This window comes from Taudactylus pleione, unplaced genomic scaffold, assembly GCF_031769625.1.
Source record: "Taudactylus pleione unplaced genomic scaffold, aTauple2 ptg000593l, whole genome shotgun sequence".
Taxonomy (NCBI): Eukaryota; Metazoa; Chordata; class Amphibia; order Anura; family Myobatrachidae; genus Taudactylus; species Taudactylus pleione.
In genome coordinates, this window is record NW_028284995.1 from 714,924 (window position 1) to 735,021 (window position 20,098).

The 20,098-nt window shown below is 31.6% G+C and overlaps 5 non-coding genes across 5 annotated transcripts; all 5 read left to right on the forward strand.

Moving 5' to 3' along the window:
- Positions 1 to 147: 147 nt before the first annotated feature.
- TRNAF-GAA (transfer RNA phenylalanine (anticodon GAA)) lies at positions 148 to 220 on the forward strand. The gene has a single exon. It is a non-coding gene; the product is annotated as a tRNA-Phe (tRNA).
- Positions 221 to 2,568: 2,348 nt separating this feature from the next.
- On the forward strand, positions 2,569 to 2,641 carry TRNAF-GAA (transfer RNA phenylalanine (anticodon GAA)). Its single transcript has one exon. It is a non-coding gene; the product is annotated as a tRNA-Phe (tRNA).
- Positions 2,642 to 4,028: 1,387 nt separating this feature from the next.
- TRNAF-GAA (transfer RNA phenylalanine (anticodon GAA)) lies at positions 4,029 to 4,101 on the forward strand. Its single transcript has one exon. It is a non-coding gene; the product is annotated as a tRNA-Phe (tRNA).
- A 5,219-nt stretch (positions 4,102 to 9,320) lies between these two features.
- TRNAF-GAA (transfer RNA phenylalanine (anticodon GAA)) lies at positions 9,321 to 9,393 on the forward strand. The gene has a single exon. It is a non-coding gene; the product is annotated as a tRNA-Phe (tRNA).
- A 2,806-nt stretch (positions 9,394 to 12,199) lies between these two features.
- TRNAF-GAA (transfer RNA phenylalanine (anticodon GAA)) lies at positions 12,200 to 12,272 on the forward strand. Its single transcript has one exon. It is a non-coding gene; the product is annotated as a tRNA-Phe (tRNA).
- The last annotated feature ends 7,826 nt before the right edge of the window (positions 12,273 to 20,098 follow it).

A 20,098-nucleotide genomic window follows, 5' to 3' on the forward strand; every position in this document is an offset into this window, starting at 1 on the left:
TAATTTATATATTTACAGTATAAAACACATCTTTTCAATTCATTTCATGCAATCATGATGACAGAAAAATATTGATACTTAACCTTGTGTAACCATGCAAACATAGCTCAGTTGAGGTCTTAGTGACTTATGCCATACTCCGATCTTGCCGAAATAGCTCAGTTGGGAGAGCGTTAGACTGAAGATCTAAAGGTCCCTGGTTCGATCCCGGTTTTCGGCATGTTTGAGTGCATATTTCTTTTTTCCTTGAGTAGTGATCAGAATTTAATTATTTCAAATTTAAACAACATCATTTCTTAATATAGTTGAGTATTCAGTAGTAACTTCTAAATGATGAGAATGTTTATTTAACATCACGGTGCATAAATACAGCTTAAATATTGTTTTCATGTTGTCCGTCATGCTACTCTATTATGAAAAATTGAAGTAATCTAACAATGCTTCCAGACCACAATTTGTTAATACTTTTACTTAAATGTATAATTAAGGGTTATACAGTATAAAACACATATTTTCTTTTCTTTTCATGCAATCATGATGACAGAAAAATATTGATACTAAACTTTGTCTAACCATGCAAAAATAGCTCAGTTGAGGTCTTAGTGACTTTTGTCATGCACATACTTTGCCGAAATAGCTCAGTTGGGAGAGCGTTAGACTGAAGATCTAAAAGTCCCTGGTTCGTTCCCGGGTTTCGGCATGTTTGAGTGCATTTTTTCTTTTTTCCTTGAGTAGTGATCAGAATTTAATTATTTCAAATTTAATCAACATCATTTCTTAACATAGTTGAGTATTCAGTAGTAACTTCTAAATGATGAGAATGTTTAATTAACAACACGGTGCATAAATACAGCTTAAATATTGTTTTCATGTTGTAAGTCATGCTACTCTAACTATTATGAAAATTTGAAGTAATCTAACAATGCTTCCTGACCACAATTTGTTAAAGCTTTTACTTAAATGTTTGATTAAGGGTTTGTAATGGATATATTTATAGTATAAAACACATATTTTTTTTCATTTCATGCAATCATGATGACAGAAAAATATTGATACTAAACCTTGTGTAACCATGCAAACATAGCTCAGTTGAGGTCTTAGTGACTTTTGCCATACACAGACTTTGCTGTAATAGCTCAGTTGGGAGAGCATTAGACTGAAGATCTAAAGGTCCCGAGTTTCAACATGTTTCAGTACCTTTTTTCTTCTTTCCTTGAGCAGTTATCAGTTTTTAAGTATTTCAAATGTAAACAACATCGTTTCTTAACATAGTTGAGTATTCAGTAGTAACTTCTAAATGATGAGAAAGTTTAGTTAACAACACGGTGCATAAATACAGCTTGAAAATTTTTTTCATGTTGTCCATCATGCTACTCTATTATGAAAATTTGAAGTAAACTAACTGCTTCCTGACCACAATTTGTTAAAACTTTTACTTAAATGTACGATTAAGGGTTTGTAATGGATACATTTACAGTATAAAACACAGATTTTCTTTTCATTTCATGCAATCATGATGACAGAAAAATATTGATACTAAACCTTGTGTAAGCATGCAAACATAGCTCAGTTGAGGTCTTACTGACTTTTGCCATACACAGACATTGCCGAAATAGCTCAGTTGGGAGAGCATTAGACTGAAGATCTAAAGGTCCCGGGTCTCAGCATGTTTGAGTACCTTTTTTCTTTTTTCCTTGAGTAGTTATCAGTATTTAATTATTTCAAATGTAAACAACATCATTTCTTAACATAGTTGAGTATTCAGTAGTATCATCTAAATGATGAGAATGTTTATTTAATAACACGGTGCATAAATACAGCTTAAACATTGTTTTCATGTTGTCCGTCATGCTACTCTATTATGAAAATTTGAAGTAAACTAACTGTTTACTGACCACAATTTGTTAAAACTTTTACTTAAATGTATGATTAAGGGTTTGTAATTTATATATTTACAGTTTAAAACACATCTTTTCTCTTCATTTCATGCAATCATGATGACAGAAAAATATTGATACTAAACTTTGTGTAACCATGCAAATATAGCTCAGTTTAGGTCTTAGTGACTTTTGCCATACACAGACTTTGACGAAATTGTTCAGTTGGGAGAGCGTTAGACTGAAGATTTAAAGGTCCCGGGTTTCAGAATGTTTGAGTACATTTTTTCTTTTTTCCTTGAGCAGTTATCAGTATTAAATTATTTCAAATGTAAACAACATCATTTCTTAACATAGTTGAGTATTCAGTAGTATCTTCTAAATGATGAGAATGTTTATTTAACATCACGGTGCATAAATACAGCTTAAATATTGTTTTCATGTTGTCCATCATGCTACTCTATTATGAAAATTTGAAGTTATTTAACTGCTTCCTGACCACAATTTGTTAAAACTTTTACTTAAATGTACGATTAAGGGTTTGTAATTTATATATTTACAGTATAAAACACATCTTTTCTCTTCATTTCATGCAATCATGATGACAGAAAAATATTGATACTTAACCTTGTGTAACCATGCAAACATAGCTCAGTTGAGGTCTTAGTGACTTATGCCATACTCCGACCTTGCCGAAATAGCTCAGTTGGGAGAGCGTTAGACTGAAGATCTAAAGGTCCCTGGTTCGATCCCGGGTTTCGGCATGTTTGAGTGCATTTTTCTTTTTTCCTTGAGTAGTGATCAGAATTTAATTATTTCAAATTTAAACAACATCATTTCTTAACATAGTTGAGGATTCAGTAGTAACTTCTAAATGATGAGAATGTTTATTTAACAACACGGTGCATAAATACAGCTTAAATATTGTTTTCATGTTGTCCGTCATGCTACTCTATTATGAAAAATTGAAGTAATCTAACAATGCTTCCTGACCACAATTTGTTAAAACTTTTACTTAAATGTATAATTAAGGGTTAAACAGTATAAAACACATATTTTCTTTTCATTTCATGCAGTCATGATGACAGAAAAATATTGATACTAAACCTTGTCTAACCATGCAAACATAGCTCAGTTGAGGTCTTAGTGACTTTCGTCATACACATACTTTGCCGAAATAGCTCAGTTGGGAGAGCGTTAGACTGAAGATCTAAAGGTCCCTTGTTCGATCCCGTGTTTTGGCATGTTTGAGTGCATTTTTTCTTTTTTCCTTGAGTAGTGATCAGAATTTAATTATTTCAAATTTAATCAACATCATTTCTTAACATAGTTGAGTATTCAGTAGTAACTTCTAAATGATGATAATGATTAATTAACAACACGGTGCATAAATACAGCTTAAATATTGTTTTCATGTTGTAAGTCATGCTACTCTAACTATTAAGAAAATTTGAAGTAATCTAACAATGCTTCCTGACCACAATTTGTTAAAGCTTTTACTTAAATGTTTGATTAACGGTTTGTAATGGATATATTTATAGTATAAAACACATATTTTCTTTTCATTTCATGCAATCATGATGACAGAAAAATATTGATTCTAAACCTTGTGTAACCATGCAAACATAGCTCAGTTGAGGTCTTAGTGACTTTTGCCATACACAGACTTTGCCGAAATAGGTCAGTTGGGAGAGCATTAGACTGAAGATCTAAAGGTCCCGAGTTTCAGCATGTTTCAGTACCTTTTTTCTTCTTTCCTTGAGCAGTTATCAGTTTTTAAGTATTTCAAATGTAAACAACATCGTTTCTTAACATAGTTGAGTATTCAGTAGTAACTTCTAAATGATGAGAATGTTTATTTAACAACACGGTGCATAAATACAGCTTAAATATTGTTTTCATGTTGTCCGTCATGCTACTCTATTATGAAAAATTGAAGTAATCTAACAATGCTTCCTGACCACAATTTGTTAAAACTTTTACTTAAATGTATGATTAAGGGTTTGTAATGGATATATTTACAGTATAAAACACATTTTCTTTTCATTTCATGCAACCATGATGTCAGAAAAATATTGATACTTAACCTTGTGTAACCATGCAAAAATAGCTCAGTTGAGGTCTTAGTGACTGTTGCCACACACTGACCTTGCCGAAATAGCTCAGTTGGGAGAGCGTTAGACTGAAGATCTAAAGGTCCCTGGTTTGATCCCGGGTTTCGGCATGTTTGAGTGCATTTTTTCTTTTTTTCTTGATTATTGATCAGAATTTAATTATTTAAAATTTAAACAACATCATTTCTTAACATAGTTGAGTATTCAGTAGTTACTTCTAAATGATGAGAATGTTTAATTAATAACACGGTGCATAAATACAGCTTAAATATTGTTTTCATGTTGTCCGTCATGCTACTCTATTATGAAAATTTGAAGTAATCGAACAATGCTTCCTGACTACAATTTGTTAAAACTTTTACTTAAATGTATAATTAAGGGTTATACAGTATATAACACATGTTTTCTTTTCATTTCATGCAATCATGATGACAGAAAAATATTGATACTAAACCTTGTGTAACCATGCAAACATAGCTCAGTTGAGGTCTTAGTGACTTTTGCCATACACAAACTCTGCTGAAATAGCTCAGTTGGGAGAGCATTAGACTGAAGATCTAAAGGTCCCGGGTCTCAGCATGTTTGAGTACATTTTTTCTTTTTTCCTTCAGTAGTTATCAGTATTTAATTATTTCAAATGTAAACAACATCATTTCTTAACATAGTTGAGTATTCAGTAGTAACTTCTAAATGATGAGAATGTTTATTTAGCAACACGGTGCATAAATACAGCTTAAATATTGTTTTCATGTTTTCCATCATGCTACTCTATTATGAAAATTTGAAGTAAACTAACTGCTTCCTGACCACAATTTGTTAAAACTTTTACTTAAATGTATGATTAAGGGTTTGTAATGGATATATTTACAGTATAAAACACATTTTCTTTTCATTTCATGCAACCATGATGTCAGAAAAATATTGATACTTAACCTTGTGTAACCATGCAAAAATAGCTCAGTTGAGGTCTTAGTGACTGTTGCCACACACTGACCTTGCCGAAATAGCTCAGTTGGGAGAGCGTTAGACTGAAGATCTAAAGGTCCCTGGTTTGATCCCGGGTTTAGGCATGTTTGAGTGCATTTTTTCTTTTTTTCTTGATTATTGATCAGAATTTAATTATTTAAAATTTAAACAACATCATTTCTTAACATAGTTGAGTATTCAGTAGTTACTTCTAAATGATGAGAATGTTTAATTAATAACACGGTGCATAAATACAGCTTAAATATTGTTTTCATGTTGTCCGTCATGCTACTCTATTATGAAAATTTGAAGTAATCGAACAATGCTTCCTGACTACAATTTGTTAAAACTTTTACTTAAATGTATAATTAAGGGTTATACAGTATATAACACATGTTTTCTTTTCATTTCATGCAATCATGATGACAGAAAAATATTGATACTAAACCTTGTGTAACCATGCAAACATAGCTCAGTTGAGGTCTTAGTGACTTTTGCCATACACAAACTCTGCTGAAATAGCTCAGTTGGGAGAGCATTAGACTGAAGATCTAAAGGTCCCGGGTCTCAGCATGTTTGAGTACATTTTTTCTTTTTTCCTTCAGTAGTTATCAGTATTTAATTATTTCAAATGTAAACAACATCATTTCTTAACATAGTTGAGTATTCAGTAGTAACTTCTAAATGATGAGAATGTTTATTTAGCAACACGGTGCATAAATACAGCTTAAATATTGTTTTCATGTTTTCCATCATGCTACTCTATTATGAAAATTTGAAGTAAACTAACTGCTTCCTGACCACAATTTGTTAAAACTTTTACTTAAATGTATGATTAAGGGTTTGTAATGGATATATTTACTGTATAAAACACATATTTTCTTTTCATTTCATGCAATCATGATGACAGAAAAATATTGATACTAAACCTTGTGTAAGCATGCAAACATAGCTCAGTTGAGGTCTTACTGACTTTTGCCATACACAGACTTTGCTGAAATAGCTCAGTTGGTAGAGCGTTAGACTGAAGATCTAAAGGTCCGGGGTTTCAGCATGTTTGAGTACCTTTTTTCTTATTTCCTTGAGTAGTTATCAATATTTAAGTATTTCAAATGTAAACAACATCATTTCTTAACAAAGTTGAGTATTCAGTAGTATCTTCTAAATGATGAGAATGTTTATTTAACAACACGGTGCATAAATACAACTTAAATATTGTTTTCATGTTGTCCGTCATGCTACGCTATTATGAAAATTTGAAGTAATCTAACATTGCTTCCTGACCACAATTTGTTAAAACTTTTACTTAAATGTATAATTAAGGGTTATACAGTATAAAACACATATTTTCTTTTCATTTCATGCAATCATGATGACAGAAAAATTTTGATTATAAACCTTGTGTAAGCATGCAAACATAGCTCAGTTGAGGTCTTAGTGACTTTTGCCATACACAGACTTTGCCGAAATAGCTCAGTTGGGAGAGCATTAGACTGAAGATCTAAAGGTCCCGAGTTTCAGCATGTTTCAGTACCTTTTTTCTTCTTTCCTTGAGCAGTTATCAGTTTTTAAGTATTTCAAATGTAAACAACATCGTTTCTAAACATAGTTGAGTATTCAGTAGTATCTTCTAAATGATGAGAATGTTTATTTAATAACACGGTGCATAAATACAGCTTAAATATTGTTTTCATGTTGTCTGTCATGCTACTCTATTATGAAAATTTGAAGTAAACTAACTGTTTACTGACCACAATTTGTTAAACTTTTACCTAAATGTACGATTAAGGGTATGTAATTTATATATTTACAGTATAAAACACATCTTTTCTCTTCATTTCATGCAATCATGGTGACAGAAAAATATTGATACTAAACCTTGTGTAACCATGCAAACATAGCTCAGTTGAGGTCTTAGTGACTTTTGCCATACATAGACTTTGACGAAATTGCTCAGTTGGGAGAGCGTTAGACTGAAGATGTAAAGGTCCCCGGTTTCAGCATGTTTGAGTACATTTTTCTTTTTTCCTTGAGTAGTTATCAGTATTTAATTATTTCAAATGTAAACAACATCATTTCTTAACATATTTGAGTATTCAGTAGTATCTTCTAAATGATGAGAATGTTTATTTAACAACACGGTGCATAAATACAGCTTAAATATTGTTTTAATGTTGTCCGCCATGCTATTCTATTATGAAAATTTGAAGCAATCTAACAATGTTTCCTGACCACAATTTGTTAAAACTTTTACTTAAATGTATAATTAAAGGTTATACAGTATAAAACACATATTTTCTTTTCATTTCATGCAATCATGATGACAGGAAAATATTGATTCTAAACCTTGTGTAACCAAGCAAACATAGCTCAGTTGAGGTCTTAGTGACTTTTACCATGCACAGACTTTGCTGAAATAGCTCAGTTGGGAGAGCGTTAGACTGAGGATCTAAAGGTCCTGGGTTTCGGCATGTTTGAGTGCATTTTTTCTTTTTTCCTTGAGTAGTGATCAGAATTTAATTATTTCAAATTTAAACAACATCATTTCTTAACATAGTTGAGTATTCAGTAGTAACTTCTAAATGATGAGAATGTTTATTTAACAACACGGTGCATAAATACAGCTTAAATATTGTTTTCATGTTGTCCGTCATGCTACTCTATTATGAAAAATTGAAGTAATCTAACAATGCTTCCTGACCACAATTTGTTAATACTTTTACTTAAATGTATAATTAAGGGTTAAACAGTATAAAACACAGACTTTCTTTTCATTTCATGCAATCATGATGACAGAAAAATATTGATACTAAACCTTGTCTAACCATGCAAACATAGCTCAGTTGAGGTCTTAGTGACTTTCGTCATACACATACTATGCCGAAATAGCTCAGTTGGGAGAGCATTAGACTGAAGATCTAAAGGTCCCTTGTTCGATCCCGGGTTTTTGCATGTTTGAGTGCATTTTTTCTTTTTTCCTTGAGTAGTGATCAGAATTTAATTATTTCAAATTTAATCAACATCATTTCTTAACATAGTTGAGTATTCAGTAGTAACTTCTAAATGATGAGAATGTTTAATTAACAACACGGTGCATAAATACAGCTTAAATATTGTTTTCATGTTGTAAGTCATGCTTCTCTAACTATTATGAAAATTTGAAGTAATCTAACAATGCTTCCTGACCACAATGTGTTAAAGCTTTTACTTAAATGTTTGATTAAGGGTTTGTAATGGATATATTTATAGTATAAAACACATATTTTCTTTTCATTTCATGCAATCATGATGACAGAAAAATATTGATACTAAACCTTGTGTAACCATGCAAACATAGCTCAGTTGAGGTCTTAGTGACTTTTGCCATCCACAGACTTTGCCGAAATAGCTCAGTTGGGAGAGCATTAGACTGAAGATCTAAAGGTCCCGAGTTTCAGCATGTTTCAGTACCTTTTTTCTTCTTTCCTTGAGCAGTTATCAGTTTTTAAGTATTTCAAATGTAAACAACATCGTTTCTTAACATAGTTGAGTATTCTGTAGTAACTTCTAAATGATGAGAATGTTTATTTAACAACACGGTGCATAAATACAGCTTAAAAATTGTTTTCATGTTGTCCATCATGCTACTCTATTAAGAAAATTTGAAGTAAACTAACTGCATCCTGACCACAATTTGTTAAAACTTTTACTTAAATGTACGATTAAGGGTTTGTAATTTATATATTTACAGTATAAAACACATCTTTTCTCTTCATTTCATGCAATCATGATGACAGAAAAATATTGATACTTAACCTTGTGTAATCATGCAAACATAGCTCAGTTGAGGTCTTAGTGACTTTTGCCATACAACGACTTTGCCAAAATAGCTCAGTTGGGAGAGCATTAGACTGAAGATCTAAAGGTCCCTGGTTCGATCCCACGTTCGATCCCAGGTTTCGGCATGTTTGAGTGCATTTTTCTTAGTTCCTTGAGTAGTGATCAGAATTTAATTATTTCAAATTTAAACAACATCATTTCTTAACATAGTTGAGTATTCAGTAGTAACTTCTAAATGATGAGAATGTTTATTTAACAACACGGTGCATAAATGCAGCTTAAATATTGTTTTCATGTTGTCCGTCATGCTAATCTATTATGAAAAATTGAAGTAATCTAACAATGCTTCCTGACCACAATTTGTTAAAACTTTTACTTAAATGTATGATTAAGGGTTTGTAATGGATATATTTACAGTATAAAACACATTTTCTTTTCATTTCATGCAACCATGATGTCAGAAAAATATTGATACTTAACCTTGTGTAACCATGCAAAAATAGCTCAGTTGAGGTCTTAGTGACTGTTGCCACACACTGACCTTGCCGAAATAGCTCAGTTGGGAGAGCATTAGACTGAAGATCTAAAGGTCCCTGGTTTGATCCCGGGTTTCGGCATGTTTGAGTGCATTTTTTCTTTTTTTCTTGATTATTGATCAGAATTTATTTATTTAAAATTTAAACAACATCATTTCTTAACATAGTTGAGTATTCAGTAGTTACTTCTAAATGATGAGAATGTTTAATTAACAACACGGTGCATAAATACAGCTTAAATATTGTTTTCATGTTGTCCGTCATGCTACTCTATTATGAAAATTTGAAGTAATCTAACAATGCTTCCTGACCACAATTTGTTAAAACTTTTACTTAAATGTATAATTAAGGGTTATACAGTATATAACACATATTTTCTTTTCATTTCATGCAATCATGATGACAGAAAAATATTGATACTAAACCTTGTGTAACCATGCAAACATAGCTCAGTTGAGGTCTTAGTGACTTTTGCCATACACAGACTCTGCTGAAATAGCTCAGTTGGGAGAGCATTAGACTGAAGATCTAAAGGTCCCGGGTCTCAGCATGTTTGAGTACATTTTTTCTTTTTTCCTTCAGTAGTTATCAGTATTTAATTATTTCAAATGTAAACAACATCGTTTCTTAACATAGTTGAGTATTCAGTAGTAACTTCTAAATGATGAGAATATTTATTTAGCAACACGGTGCATAAATACAGCTTAAATATTGTTTTCATGTTGACAATCATGCTACTCTGTTATGAAAATTTGAAGTAAACTAACTGCTTCCTGACCACTATTTGTTAAAACTTTTACTTAAATGTACGATTAAGGGTTTGTAATTTATATATTTACAGTATAAAACACATCTTTTCTCTTCATTTCATGCAATAATGATGACAGAAAAATATTGCTACTTAACCTTGTGTAACCATGCAAACATAGCTCAGTTGAGGTCTTAGTGACTTTTGCCATACTCTTACCTTGCCAAAATAGCTCAGTTGGGAGAGCATTAGACTGAAGATCTAAAGGTCCCTGGTTCGATCCTGGGTTTCAGCATGTTTGAGTGCATTTTTCTTTTTTCCTTGAGTAGTGATCAGAGTTTAATTATTTCAAATTTAAACAACATAATTTCTTAACATAGTTGAGTATTCAGTAGTAACTTCTAAATGACGAGAATGTTTAATTAACAACACGGTGCATAAATACAGCTTAAATATTGTTTTCATGTTGTAAGTCATGCTACTCTAAGTATTATGAAAATTTGAAGTAATCTAACAATGCTTCCTGACCACAATTTGTTAAAACTTTTACTTAAATGTATGATTAAGGGTTTGTAATGGATATATTTACAGTATAAAACACATATTTTCTTTTCATTTCATGCAATCATGATGACAGAAAAATATTGATACTAAACCTTGTGTAAGCATGCAAACATAGCTCAGTTGAGGTCTTACTGACTTTTGCCATACACAGACTTTGCTGAAATAGCTCAGTTGGTAGAGCGTTAGACTGAAGATCTAAAGGTCCCGGGTTTCAGCATGTTTGAGTACCTTTTTTCTTATTTCCTTGAGTAGTTATCAATATTTATGGATTTCAAATGTAAACAACATCATTTCTTAACATAGTTGAGTATTCAATAGTATCTTCTAAATGATGAGAATGTTTATTTAACAACACGGTGCATAAATACAACTTAAATATTGTTTTCATGTTGTCCGTCATGCTACGCTATTATGAAAATTTGAAGTAATCTAACATTGCTTCCTGACCACAATTTGTTAAAACTTTTACTTAAATGCATAATTAAGGGTTATACAGTATAAAACACATATTTTCTTTTCATTTCATGCAATCATGATGACAGAAAAACTTTGATTATAAACCTTGTGTAAGCATGCAAACATAGCTCAGTTGAGGTCTTAGTGACTTTTGCCATACACAGACTTTGCCGAAATAGCTCAGTTGGGAGAGCATTAGACTGAAGATCTAAAGGTCCCGAGTTTCAGCATGTTTCAGTACCTTTTTTCTTCTTTCCTTGAGCAGTTATCAGTTTTTAAGTATTTCAAATGTAAACAACATCGTTTCTTAACATAGTTGAGTATTCAGTATGTATCTTCTAAATGATGAGAATGTTTATTTAATAACACGGTGCATAAATACAGCTTAAATATTGTTTTCATGTTGTCCATCATGCTACTCTATTATGAAAATTTGAAGTAAACTAACTGTTTACTGACCACAATTTGTTAAAACTTTTACATAAATGTACGATTAAGGGTATGTAATTTATATATTTACAGTATAAAACACATCTTTTCTCTTCATTTCATGCAATCATGGTGACAGAAAAATATTGATACTAAACCTTGTGTAACCATGCAAACATAGCTCAGTTGAGGTCTTAGTGACTTTTGCCATACACAGACTTTGACGAAATTGCTCAGTTGGGAGAGCGTTAGACTGAAGATCTAAAGGTCCTGGGTTTCGGCATGTTTGAGTACATTTTTCTTTTTTCCTTGAGTAGTTATCAGTATTTAATTATTTCAAATGTAAACAACATCATTTCTTAACATATTTGAGTATTCAGTAGTATCTTCTAAATGATGAGAATGTTTATTTAACAACACGGTGCATAAATACAGCTTAAATATTGTTTTCATGTTGTCCGTCATGCTACTCTATTATGAAAAATTGAAGTAATCTAACAATGCTTCCTGACCACAATTTGTTAATACTTTTACTTAAATGTATAATTAAGGGTTAAACAGTATAAAACACATATTTTCTTTTCATTTCATGCAATCATGATGACAGAAAAATATTGATACTAAACCTTGTCTAACCATGCAAACATAGCTCAGTTGAGGTCTTAGTGACTTTTGCCATACACTGACATTGCCGAAATAGCTCAGTTGGGAGAGTGTTAGACTGAAAATCTAAAGGTCCCTGGTTTGATCCCGGGTTTCGGCATGTTTGAGTGCATTTTTCTTTTTTCTTGAGTAGTGATCAGAATTTAATTATTTCAAATTTAAACAACATCATTTCTTAACATAGTTGAGTATTCAGTAGTAACTTCTAAATGTTAAGAATGTTTAATTAACAACACGGTGCATAAATACAGCTTAAATATTGTTTTCATGTTGTAAGTCATGCTACTCTAACTATTATGAAAATTTGAAGTAATCTAACAATGCTTCCTGACCACAATGTGTTAAAGCTTTTACTTAAATGTTTGATTAAGGGTTTGTAATGGATATATTTATAGTATAAAACATATATTTTCTTTTCATTTCATGCAATCATGATGACAGAAAAATATTGATACTTAACCTTGTGTAACCATGCAAACATAGCTCAGTTGAGGTCTTAGTGAATTTTGCCATACACAGACTTTGCCGAAAAAGCTCAGTTGGGAGAGCAATAGACTGAAGATCTAAAGGTCCCGAGTTTCAGCATGTTTCAGTACCTTTTTTCTTCTTTCCTTGAGCAGTTATCAGTTTTTAAGTATTTCAAATGTAAACAACATCGTTTCTTAACATAGTTGAGTATTCAGTATGTATCTTCTAAATGATGAGAATGTTTATTTAATAACATGGTGCATAAATACAGCTTAAATATTGTTTTCATGTTGTCCATCATGCTACTCTATTATGAAAATTTGAAGTAAACTAACTGTTTACTGACCACAATTTGTTAAAACTTTTACATAAATGTACGATTAAGGGTATGTAATTTATATATTTACAGTATAAAACACATCTTTTCTATTCATTTCATGCAATCATGGTGACAGAAAAATATTGATACTAAACCTTGTGTAACCATGCAAACATAGCTCAGTTGAGGTCTTAGTGACTTTTGCCATACACAGACTTTGACGAAATTGCTCAGTTGGGAGAGCGTTAGACTGAAGATCTAAAGGTCCTGGGTTTCGGCATGTTTGAGTACATTTTTCTTTTTTCCTTGAGTAGTTATCAGTATTTAATTATTTCAAATGTAAACAACATCATTTCTTAACATATTTGAGTATTCAGTAGTATCTTCTAAATGATGAGAATGTTTATTTAACAACACGGTGCATAAATACAGCTTAAATATTGTTTTCATGTTGTCCGTCATGCTACTCTATTATGAAAAATTGAAGTAATCTAACAATGCTTCCTGACCACAATTTGTTAATACTTTTACTTAAATGTATAATTAATGGTTAAACAGTATAAAACACATATTTTCTTTTCATTTCATGCAATCATGATGACAGAAAAATATTGATACTAAACCTTGTCTAACCATGCAAACATAGCTCAGTTGAGGTCTTAGTGACTTTTGCCATACACTGACATTTCCGAAATAGCTCAGTTGGGAGAGTGTTAGACTGAAAATCTAAAGGTCCCTGGTTTGATCCCGGGTTTCGGCATGTTTGAGTGCATTTTTCTTTTTTCTTGAGTAGTGATCAGAATTTAATTATTTCAAATTTAAACAACATCATTTCTTAAAATAGTTGAGTATTCAGTAGTAACTTCTAAATGTTAAGAATGTTTAATTAACAACACGGTGCATAAATACAGCTTAAATATTGTTTTCATGTTGTAAGTCATGCTACTCTAACTATTATGAAAATTTGAAGTAATCTAACAATGCTTCCTGACCACAAATTGTTAAAGCTTTTACTTAAATGTTTGATTAAGGGTTTGTAATGGATATATTTATAGTATAAAACATATATTTTCTTTTCATTTCATGCAATCATGATGACAGAAAAATATTGATACTAAACCTTGTGTAACCATGCAAACATAGCTCAGTTGAGGTCTTAGTGACTTTTGCCATACACAGACTTTGCCGAAAAAGCTCAGTTGGGAGAGCAATAGACTGAAGATCTAAAGGTCCCGAGTTTCAGCATGTTTCAGTACCTTTTTTCTTCTTTCCTTGAGCAGTTATCAGTTTTTAAGTATTTCAAATGTAAACAACATCGTTTCTTAACATAGTTGAGTATTCAGTATGTATCTTCTAAATGATGAGAATGTTTATTTAATAACATGGTGCATAAATACAGCTTAAATATTGTTTTCATGTTGTCCATCATGCTACTCTATTATGAAAATTTGAAGTAAACTAACTGTTTACTGACCACAATTTGTTAAAACTTTTACATAAATGTACGATTAAGGGTATGTAATTTATATATTTACAGTATAAAACACATCTTTTCTATTCATTTCATGCAATCATGGTGACAGAAAAATATTGATACTAAACCTTGTGTAACCATGCAAACATAGCTCAGTTGAGGTCTTAGTGACTTTTGCCATACACAGACTTTGACGAAATTGCTCAGTTGGGAGAGCGTTAGACTGAAGATCTAAAGGTCCTGGGTTTCGGCATGTTTGAGTACATTTTTCTTTTTTCCTTGAGTAGTTATCAGTATTTAATTATTTCAAATGTAAACAACATCATTTCTTAACATATTTGAGTATTCAGTAGTATCTTCTAAATGATGAGAATGTTTATTTAACAACACGGTGCATAAATACAGCTTAAATATTGTTTTCATGTTGTCCGTCATGCTACTCTATTATGAAAAATTGAAGTAATCTAACAATGCTTCCTGACCACAATTTGTTAATACTTTTACTTAAATGTATAATTAATGGTTAAACAGTATAAAACACATATTTTCTTTTCATTTCATGCAATCATGATGACAGAAAAATATTGATACTAAACCTTGTCTAACCATGCAAACATAGCTCAGTTGAGGTCTTAGTGACTTTTGCCATACACTGACATTTCCGAAATAGCTCAGTTGGGAGAGTGTTAGACTGAAAATCTAAAGGTCCCTGGTTTGATCCCGGGTTTCGGCATGTTTGAGTGCATTTTTCTTTTTTCTTGAGTAGTGATCAGAATTTAATTATTTCAAATTTAAACAACATCATTTCTTAAAATAGTTGAGTATTCAGTAGTAACTTCTAAATGTTAAGAATGTTTAATTAACAACACGGTGCATAAATACAGCTTAAATATTGTTTTCATGTTGTAAGTCATGCTACTCTAACTATTATGAAAATTTGAAGTAATCTAACAATGCTTCCTGACCACAAATTGTTAAAGCTTTTACTTAAATGTTTGATTAAGGGTTTGTAATGGATATATTTATAGTATAAAACATATATTTTCTTTTCATTTCATGCAATCATGATGACAGAAAAATATTGATACTAAACCTTGTGTAACCATGCAAACATAGCTCAGTTGAGGTCTTAGTGACTTTTGCCATACACAGACTTTGCCGAAAAAGCTCAGTTGGGAGAGCAATAGACTGAAGATCTAAAGGTCCCGAGTTTCAGCATGTTTCAGTACCTTTTTTCTTCTTTCCTTGAGCAGTTATCAGTTTTTAAGTATTTCAAATGTAAACAACATCGTTTCTTAACATAGTTGAGTATTCAGTAGTAACTTCTAAATGATGAGAATGTTTATTTAACAACACGGTGCATAAATACAGCTTAAAAATTGTTTTCATGTTGTCCATCATGCTACTCTATTAAGAAATTTGAAGTAAACTAACTGCTTCCTGACCACAATTTGTTAAAACTTTTACTTAAATGTACGATTAAGGGTTTGTAATTTATATATTTACAGTATAAAACACATCTTTTCTCTTCATTTCATGCAATCATGATGACAGAAAAATATTGATACTTAACCTTGTGTAATCATGCAAACATAGCTCAGTTGAGGTCTTAGTGACTTTTGCCATACACCAACCTTGCCGAAATAGCTCAGTTGGGAGAGCGTTAGACTGAAGATCTAAAGGTCCCTGGTTCGATCCCGGGTTCGATCCCGGTTTCGGCATGTTTGAGTGCATTTTTCTTAGTTCCTTGAGTAGTGATCTGAATTTAATTATTTCAAATTTAAACAACATCATTTCTTAACATAGTTGAGTATTCAGTAGTAACTTCTAAATGATGAGAATGTTTATTTAACAACACGGTGCATAAATACAGCTTAAATATTGTTTTCATGTTGTCCGTCATGCTACTCTATTATGAAAATTTGAAGTAATCTAACAATGCTTCCTGACCACAATTTGTTAAAATTTTTACTTAAATGTATGATTAAGGGTTTGTAATGGATATATTTATAGTATAAAACACATTTTCTTTTCATTTCATGCAATCATGATGACAGAAAAATATTGATACTAAACCTTGTGTAAGCATGCAAACATAGCTCAGTTGAGGTCTTACTGACTTTTGCCATACACAGACTTTGCCGAAATAGCTCAGTTGGGAGAGTGTTAGACTGAAAATCTAAAGGTCCCTGGTTTGATCCCTGGTTTGATCCCTGGTTTCGGCATGTTTGAGTGCATTTTTCTTTTTTCTTGAGTAGTGATCAGAATTTAATTATTTCAAATTTAAACAACATCATTTCTTAACATAGTTGAGTATTCAGTAGTAACTTCTAAATGTTAAGAATGTTTAATTAACAACACGGTGCATAAATACAGCTTAAATATTGTTTTCATGTTGTAAGTCATGCTACTCTAACTATTATGAAAATTTGAAGTAATCTAACAATGCTTCCTGACCACAATGTGTTAAAGCTTTTACTTAAATGTTTGATTAAGGGTTTGTAATGGATATATTTATAGTATAAAACACATATTTTCTTTTCATTTCATGCAATCATGATGACAGAAAAATATTGATACTAAACCTTGTGTAACCATGCAAACATAGCTCAGTTGAGGTCTTAGTGACTTTTGCCATACACAGACTTTGCCGAAAAAGCTCAGTTGGGAGAGCATTAGACTGAAGATCTAAAGGTCCCGAGTTTCAGCATGTTTCAGTACCTTTTTTCTTCTTTCCTTGAGCAGTTATCAGTTTTTAAGTATTTCAAATGTAAACAACATCGTTTCTTAACATAGTTGAGTATTCAGTAGTAACTTCTAAATGATGAGAATGTTTATTTAACAACACGGTGCATAAATACAGCTTAAAAATTGTTTTCATGTTGTCCATCATGCTACTCTATTAAGAAAATTTGAAGTAAACTAACTGCTTCCTGACCACAATTTGTTAAAACTTTTACTTAAATGTACGATTAAGGGTTTGTAATTTATATATTTACAGTATAAAACACATCTTTTCTCTTCATTTCATGCAATCATGATAACAGAAAAATATTGATACTTAACCTTGTGTAATCATGCAAACATAGCTCAGTTGAGGTCTTTGTGACTTTTGCCATACACCGACCTTGCCGAAATATCTCAGTTGGGAGAGCGTTAGACTGAAGATCTAAAGGTCCCTGGTTCGATCCCGGGTTCGATCCCGGTTTCGGCATGTTTGAGTGCATTTTTCTTAGTTCCTTGAGTAGTGATCAGAATTTAATTATTTCAAATTTAAACAACATCATTTCTTAACATAGTTGAGTATTCAGTAGTAACTTCTAAATGATGAGAATGTTTATTTAACAACACGGTGCATAAATACAGCTTAAATATTGTTTTCATGTTGTCCGTCATGCTACTCTATTATGAAAAATTGAAGTAATCTAACAATGCTTCCTGACCACAATTTGTTAAAATTTTTACTTAAATGTACGATTAAGGGTTTGTAATGGATATATTTACAGTATAAAACACATTTTCTTTTCATTTCATGCAACCATGATGTCAGAAAAATATTGATACTTAACCTTGTGTAACCATGCAAAAATAGCTCAGTTGAGGTCTTAGTGACTGTTGACACACACTGACCTTGCCGAAATAGCTCAGTTGGGAGAGCGTTAGACTGAATATCTAAAGGTCCCTGGTTTGATCCCGGGTTTTGGCATGTTTGAGTGCATTTTTTCTTTTTTTCTTGATTATTGATCAGAATTTAATTATTTAAAATTTAAACAACATCATTTCTTAACATAGTTGAGTATTCAGTAGTTACTTCTAAATGATGAGAATGTTTAATTAACCACACGGTGCATAAATACAGCTTAAATATTGTTTTCATGTTGTCCATCATGCTACTCAATTATGAAAATTTGAAGTAATCTAACAATGCATCCTGACCACAATTTGTTAAAACTTTTACTTAAATGTATAATTAAGGGTTATACAGTATATAACACAAATTTTCTTTTCATTTCATGCAATCATGATGACAAAAAAATATTGATACTAAACCTTGTGTAACCATGCAAACATAGCTCAGTTGAGGTCTTAGTGACTTTTGCCATACACAGACTCTGCTGAAATAGCTCAGTTGGGAGAGCATTAGACTGAAGATCTAAAGGTCCCGGGTCTCAGCATGTTTGAGAACATTTTTTCTTTTTTCCTTCAGTAGTTATCAGTATTTAATTATTTCAAATGTAAACAGCATCGTTTCTTAACATAGTTGAGTATTCAGTATTAACTTCTAAATGATGAGAATGTTTATTTAGCAACAAGGTGCATAAATACAGCTTCAATTTTGTTTTCATGTTGTCCATCATGCTACTCTATTATGAAAATTTGAAGTAAACTAACTGCTTCCTGACCACAATTTGTTAAAACTTTTACTTAAATGTTCGATTAAGGGTTTGTAATTTATATATTTACAGTATAAAACACATCTTTTCTCTTCATTTCATGCAATAATGATGACAGAAAAATATTGCTACTTAACCTTGTGTAACCATGCAAACATAGCTCAGTTGAGGTCTTAGGGACTTTTGCCATACACAGACTTTGCCGAAATAGCTCAGTTGGGAGAGCATTAACCTGAAGATCTAAATGTCCTGGGTCTCAGCATGTTTGAGTACGTTTTTCTATTTTCCTTCAGTAGTTATCAGTATTTAATTATTTCAAATGTAAACAACATCATTTCTTAACATAGTTGAGTATTCAGTAGTATCTTCTAAATGATGAGAATGTTTATTTAACAACACGGTGCATAAATACAGCTTAAATATTGTTTTCATGTTGTCCGTCATGCTACTCTATTATGAAAAATTGAAGTAATCTAACAATGCTTCCTGACCACAATTTGTTAATACTTTTACTTAAATGTATAATTAAGGGTTAAACAGTATAAAACACATGTTTTCTTTTCATTTGATGCAATCATGATGACAGAAAAATATTGATACTAAACCTTGTGTAACCATGCAAACATAGCTCAGTTGAGGTCTTAGTGACTTTTGCCATACACAGACTTTGCTGAAATAGCTCAGTTGGGAGAGCATTAGACTGAAGATCTAAAGGTCCCGAGTTTCAGCATGTTTCAGTACCTTTTTTATTCTTTCCTTGAGCAGTTATCAGTTTTTAAGTATTTCAAATGTAAACAACATCGTTTCTTAACATAGTTGCGTATTCAGTAGTAACTTCTAAATGATGAGAATGTTTATTTAACAACACGGTGCATAATTACAGCTTAAAAATTGTTTTCATGTTGTCCATCATGCTACTCTATTATGAAAATTTGAAGTAAACTAACTGCTTCCTGACCACAATTTGTTAAAACTTTTACTTAAATGTACGATTAAGGGTTTGTAATTTATATATTTACAGTATAAAACACATCTTTTCTCTTCATTTCATGCAATCATGATGACAGAAAAATATTGATACTTAACCTTGTGTAACCATGCAAACATAGCTCAGTTGAGGTCTTAGTGACTTTTGCCATACACCGAACTTGCCAAAATAGCTCAGTTGGGAGAGCGTTAGACTGAAGATCTAGAGTCCCTGGTTCGATCCCGGGTTTCGCAATGTTTGAGTGCATTTTTTCTTTTTTCCTTGAGTAGTGATCAGAATTTAA